Raw genomic sequence first — 6,935 nt, forward strand, 5'->3', positions numbered from 1 at the left:
TCGCCTCCTGCACGCAACCAAGTATAAGGAGGTCCAGCCTGCCCAGTGACTACAAGTTCAAACGGCCGCGGTATTTTGACCGTGCAAAGGTAGCGCAATCACTTGTCTTTTAAATAGAGACCTGTATGAATGGGCTAAACCAGGGCTTAACTGTCTCCCCTTTTCAAGTCAGTGAAATTGATCTACCCGTGCAGAAGCGGGTATAATACTACAAGACGAGAAGACCCTTTGGAGCTTAAGGTACAAAACTCAACCACGTTAAGCAAACTCCATAAAAACCAAAAACCCTTGTGGACCATGAGATTTTACCTTCGGTTGGGGCGACCACGGAGGAAAGAAAAGCCTCCAGGTGGACTGGTAAAACCTCCTAAAACCAAGAGAGACATCTCTAAGCCACAGAACATCTGACCAAATATGATCCGGCTAAACACATAGCCGATCAACGAACCAAGTTACCCTAGGGATAACCAGCGCAATCCTCTCCCAGAGTCCATATCGACGAGGGGGGTTTACGACCTCGATGTTGGATCAGGACATCCTAATGGTGCAGCTAATGGGCAGCCAGCCGCTATTAAGGGTTCGTTTGTTCAACGATTAAAGTCCTTACGTGATCTGAGTTCAGACCGGAGCAATCCAGGTCAGTTTCTATCTGTAACGCTACTTTTCCTAGTACGAAAGGATCGGAAAAGAGGGGCCCATACTTAAAGCACGCCCCCACCCTAATTTATGAAAACAAATAAATAAAATAAAGGGAGAGCCAAAATCCCAGCTGGCCAAAATAAGGACATACTGGGGTGGCAGAGCATGGTAAATTGCGAAAGGCCTAAGCCCTTTTACCCAGAGGTTCCAAATCCTCTTCCCAGTTTATGCTAAACATCCTAATAACTCACCTAATCAACCCTCTAGCCTATATCGTACCTGTACTTCTAGCAGTAGCCTTCCTAACACTAATTGAACGAAAAGTACTAGGATATATGCAACTACGAAAAGGACCAAACGTGGTAGGCCCCTACGGACTACTACAACCCATCGCCGACGGAGTAAAACTCTTCATTAAAGAACCCGTCCGCCCATCCACATCATCCCCATTCCTATTCCTAGCCGCCCCAGTACTTGCATTAACCCTAGCCATAACCTTATGAGCACCAATACCTATACCCCACCCAGTAACTGACCTCAACCTGGGAATCCTATTTATTCTAGCCCTATCAAGCCTTGCGGTATACTCAATCCTAGGGTCAGGATGAGCATCAAATTCAAAATATGCATTAATCGGAGCCCTACGGGCCGTAGCCCAAACAATTTCGTATGAAGTTAGCCTAGGACTAATCCTCTTATCCGTAATTATCTTCTCAGGAGGATATACCCTACAAACATTTAACATCACCCAAGAAAGCATTTGACTTCTCATCCCTGCCTGACCTTTAGCCGCAATATGATATATCTCAACATTAGCCGAAACAAACCGAGCACCATTCGACCTAACAGAAGGAGAATCAGAACTGGTATCCGGCTTCAACGTAGAATATGCAGGAGGACCCTTCGCACTCTTCTTCCTAGCCGAATACGCCAACATCCTTCTAATAAACACCCTCTCAGCCGTCCTATTTTTAGGAGCCTCACATATTCCAAGCATACCAGAACTTACGACAATTAATCTCATAACTAAAGCCGCACTACTCTCTATTATATTCCTATGAGTACGAGCCTCGTACCCACGATTCCGATACGACCAACTAATACACTTAGTATGAAAAAAAAACTTCCTTCCCCTCACACTCGCCTTTGTACTATGACACACTGCCCTACCAATTGCACTAGCAGGGCTCCCTCCACAACTATAATTAAGGAACTGTGCCTGAGCACCTAAGGACCACTTTGATAGAGTGAATTTCAGGGGTTTAAAATCCCCTCAGTTCCTAGAAAGAAGGGAATTGAACCCATACTCAAGAGATCAAAACTCTTGGTGCTTCCTTTACACCACTTTCTAAAGGCGGGGTCAGCTAATAAAGCTTTCGGGCCCATACCCCGAACATGACGGTTAAAGTCCCTCCTCCGCCAATGAACCCATATGTACTCGCAACCCTATTATCCAGCCTAGGGCTAGGAACCACCCTAACCTTTGCTAGCTCTCACTGACTCCTAGCTTGAATGGGCCTAGAAATTAATACGCTAGCAATCACCCCCCTAATGGCACAACATCACCACCCTCGTGCAGTAGAAGCAACTACAAAATATTTCTTAACCCAAGCCACCGCCGCGGCAATAATCCTGTTCGCAAGCACAACAAATGCCTGAATAACAGGAGAATGAAGCATCAATGACCTGTCGAACCCCATCGCCAGCACAATATTTATAGCTGCCTTAGCACTTAAAATTGGACTTGCACCAATACACTTCTGAATACCAGAAGTTCTACAAGGATTAGACCTGCTAACAGGACTCATCTTATCCACCGACCAAAAACTCGCCCCATTCGCGCTTATTATCCAAACAGCACAAACCATCGACCCACTGCTACTAACACTATTAGGAATTTCATCCACATTAGTTGGAGGAGAGGGGGATTAAATCAAACCCAACTACGAAAAATCCTGGCCTACTCTTCAATCGCACACATAGGATGAATAATTATTGTAATCCAATACGCCCCACAACTCACCCTAATTGCACTAGGAACATATATTATCATAACCTCCGCAGCATTCCTGACCCTAAAAATATCACTAACAACCAAAATCAGCACACTCGCAACAACCTGATCAAAAAGCCCTATCCTGACATCAACAACTGCCCTAGTCCTACTCTCACTAGGAGGCCTACCACCATTAACAGGATTTATACCAAAATGACTAATTCTACAAGAACTAACAAAACAAGACCTCCCAATTATTGCCACAGCCATAGCCCTAACCGCCCTAATTAGCCTATACTTCTACCTACGCCTATGCTACGCAATAACACTGACTATTTCCCCCAATATGATTAACTCAACAACCCCCTGACGAACCCAAACAACCCAAACCTCTCTACCCTTAGCCCTATTTACCACAGCCGCCCTCGGACTCCTACCAATAGCCCCAGCTATCCTAATACTAACCACCTAGGGATTTAGGATAACATTAGACCAAAAGCCTTCAAAGCTTTAAGTAGAAGTGAAAATCTTCTAATCCCTGATTAAGGCCTACAAGATATTAACTTGCATCTCCTGATTGCAAATCAGACACTTTTATTAAGCTAAGGCCTTACTAGATGGGAAGGCCTCGATCCTACAAACTTTTAGTTAACAGCTAAACGCTCAAGCCAGCGAGCATCCATCTACTTTTCCCGCCGTTTAACTCAGTAAGGCGGGAAAAGCCCCGGCAGAATATTAATCTGCGTCTTCGGATTTGCAATCCAATGTGTTCTTCACCACGGAGCTGATAGGAAGAGGACTCAAAAACCTCTGTCTTCGGGGCTACAACCCACCGCCTAAGCACTCGGGCTACCCTACCTGTGGCAATCACGCGCTGATTCTTCTCTACCAACCACAAAGACATTTGGCACCCTTTATCTTGTATTTGGTGCCTGAGCCGGAATAGTAGGAACCCGCCTTAAGCCTCCTCATTCGGGTCGAACTTAGCCAACCCGGGTCGCTTCTAGGTGATGACCAAATTTATAACGTTATCGTCACTGCCCACGCCTTTGTAATAATTTTCTTTATAGTAATGCCTATCCTTATTGGAGGATTTGGAAACTGACTTGTACCACTAATAATCGGAGCCCCAGACATAGCATTCCCACGAATATAATAACATAAGCTTCTGACTACTACCCCCATCATTCCTTCTACTCCTAGCTTCTTCTGGTGTTGAAGCTGGAGCTGGAACAGGATGAACCGTATACCCACCTCTTGCAGGGAACTTAGCCCACGCAGGAGCATCAGTAGACCTAACAATTTTCTCACTTCACCTAGCAGGTGTTTCATCAATTCTAGGGGCAATCAACTTTATTACTACAACCATCAACATGAAACCCCCAGCCATCTCTCAATACCAAACACCCCTGTTCGTCTGATCCGTGCTTGTAACCGCCGCCGTATTGCTCCTTCTATCATTACCTGTTTTTTAGCCGCAGGAATTACAATGCTCCTAACAGACCGAAACCTTAATACCACATTCTTTGACCCGGCAGGAGGAGGAGACCCAATCCTTTATCAACACTTATTCTGATTCTTCGGCCACCCAGAAGTTTATATTCTCATCCTCCCATGATTCGGTATCATCTCCCATGTTGTAGCCTATTATTCAGGCAAAAAAAGAACCGTTCGGTTACATAGGAATGGTCTGAGCCATGATGGCCATCGGTCTACTAGGGTTTATTGTGTGAGCTCACCACATGTTCACTGTTGGAATAGACGTAGATACTCGAGCATATTTTACATCCGCAACAATAATTATCGCAATTCCAACAGGTGTAAAAAGTATTTAGCTGATTAGCCACACTCCACGGAGGATCCATTAAATGAGAAACACCAATACTATGGGCTCTAGGGTTTATTTTCCTATTCACAGTAGGGGGGACTCACAGGGATCGTCCTATCCAATTCATCACTTGATATTGTCCTTCACGACACTTACTACGTAGTAGCACACTTCCACTATGTACTATCAATGGGTGCTGTATTTGCTATTATGGCAGCCTTTGTGCATTGATTCCCCCTATTAACTGGATATACTCTCCACAGCACCTGAACAAAAAATCCACTTTGGAGTTAGTTTTATTGGAGTTAACCTCACGTTCTTCCCACAACACTTCCTAGGCTTAGCCGGTATGCCACGGCGATACTCCGACTATCCAGATGCCTACGCCCTGTGAAATACAGTATCATCCATTGGATCGCTAATTTCCCCTAGTAGCAGTAATCATATTCCTATTTATCCTATGAGAAGCCTTCGCCGCTAAACGAGAAGTACTATCTGTAGAACTAACAGCAACAAATGTAGAATGACTTCACGGCTGGCCTCCTCCTTATCACACATACGAGGAACCAGCATTCGTTCAAATTCAATCAAAATTAACGAGAAAGGGAGGAATTGAACCCCCATATGCTGGTTTCAAGCCAGCCACATAACCACTCTGTCACTTCCTTCTAAAGACATTAGTAAAACGTAAATTACATCACCTTGTCAAGGTGAAATCGTAGGTTAAATCCCTGCATGTCTTAACCCCAAGACTTAATGGCACACCCAACGCAACTAGGATTTCAAGACGCGGCATCACCCGTTATAGAAGAACTTCTTCACTTCCACGACCACGCATTAATAATTGTGCTCCTAATTAGCACTTTTAGTGTTATATATTATTACTGCAATGGTATCAACTAAACTTACTAATAAATATATTCTAGACTCCCAAGAAATCGAAATCGTATGAACCATTCTACCAGCCGTCATTTTAGTACTAATCGCCCTGCCCTCCCTACGCATCCTGTACCCTTATAGACGAAATTAACGACCCCCACCTGACAATTAAAGCAATAGGACACCAATGATACTGAAGTTACGAGAGTATACAGACTATGAAAATCTAGGATTCGACTCCTATATAGTACCAACCCAAGACCTTTGCCCCCGGACAATTCCGACTTCTGGAAACAGACCACCGAATAGTTGTTCCAATAGAATCCCCAGTCCGTGTCCTAGTATCTGCTGAAGACGTGCTACATTCTTGAGCTGTTCCATCCCTTTGGCGTAAAAAATGGACGCAGTCCCAGGACGACTGAATCAAGCCGCCTTTATTGCCTCACTCCCCAGGGGGTGTTTTTACGGACAATGCTCTGAAATTTTTGTGGAGCTAATTCACAGCTGTTATACCAATTGTAGTTGAAGCAGTACCTCTCGAACACTTCGGAAAACTGATCCTCATTAATACTAGAAGACGCCTCGCTAGGAAGCTAAATATTGGACAAAGCGTTGGCCTTTTAAAGCCAAAAGATTTGGTGATTCCCGACCACCTCTAGTGAAATGCCACAAATTAAACCCCGGCCCTTGATTCGCAATTTAGTATTTTCTTGACTAATTGTATTTTCTTAACTATTATTCAAACTAAAATCTTAAGCCATATTTCACGCCAAATGAACCAACCCCAGTAAAGTGCTGAAAAACACAAAACTGAATCCTGAGACTGACCATGATAGTAAGCTTTTTCGACCAATTTGCAAGCCCTCATATCTAGGAATTCCCCTCATTGCTATCGCAATCGCACTACCCTGAGTACTTTACCCAACCGCCCACCAGCTCGATGAATTAATAACCGGTCCTCATCACGATCCAAGGATGATTTATCAAACCGATTTTTATAACCAACTAATACTACCACTGAAATGTAGGAGGCACATAAATGAGCACTACTACTAGCCTCATTAATAATTTTCCTAATTACAATTAATATGCTTGGCTTACTACCGTTTTTATACCTTTCACACCCACAACACAACTATCACTCAATATGGGATTTTTGCCGTGCCTCTATGACTCGCTACTGTAATTATTGGGATACGAAATCAACCAACAGTTGCCCCTAGGACACCTACTACCAGAAGGAACACCCATTCCACTGATCCCAGTACTAATTATCATCGAAACAATTAGCTTATTTATCCGCCCATTAGCCCTGGGAGTCCGACTAACAGTGCTAATCTAAAACCGCAGGTCACCTTGTTAATCCAACTCATCGCCACCGCTGTATTTTTTGTTTCTCCTACCAATAATACCCAACAGTAGCAATCCTAACCGCTCTGCCGTACTCTTCCCTCCTCACATTACTAGAAAGTTGCAGTAGCAATAATCCAAAGCTTATGTATTTGTACTTCCCTCCTCTCTTCTAGGTGCCTATGGTTCTAACACAAGAAAACGTTTCAGGATGGCCCACCAAGCACAGAGCTATCGCTGCCC

General features: G+C 44.1%; 5 pseudogenes across 2 annotated transcripts; all 5 read left to right on the forward strand.

Annotated features, from left to right (window-relative positions):
- Window positions 1-866: 866 nt before the first annotated feature.
- LOC122142854 lies at window positions 867-5,136 on the forward strand (annotated as a pseudogene). The gene has a single exon (XR_006158823.1). The product of XR_006158823.1 is annotated as an NADH-ubiquinone oxidoreductase chain 1-like (transcript).
- On the forward strand, window positions 2,152-5,136 carry LOC122142856 (annotated as a pseudogene). Its single transcript, XR_006158824.1, has one exon. The product of XR_006158824.1 is annotated as an NADH-ubiquinone oxidoreductase chain 2-like (transcript).
- Window positions 2,948-5,136, forward strand: LOC122142853 (annotated as a pseudogene).
- Window positions 5,137-5,219: 83 nt separating this feature from the next.
- LOC122142855 lies at window positions 5,220-6,337 on the forward strand (annotated as a pseudogene).
- LOC122142857 lies at window positions 6,172-6,868 on the forward strand (annotated as a pseudogene).
- The last annotated feature ends 67 nt before the right edge of the window (window positions 6,869-6,935 follow it).

The sequence above is a fragment of the Cyprinus carpio genome, unplaced genomic scaffold, assembly GCF_018340385.1.
Source record: "Cyprinus carpio isolate SPL01 unplaced genomic scaffold, ASM1834038v1 S000000261, whole genome shotgun sequence".
Taxonomy (NCBI): Eukaryota; Metazoa; Chordata; class Actinopteri; order Cypriniformes; family Cyprinidae; genus Cyprinus; species Cyprinus carpio.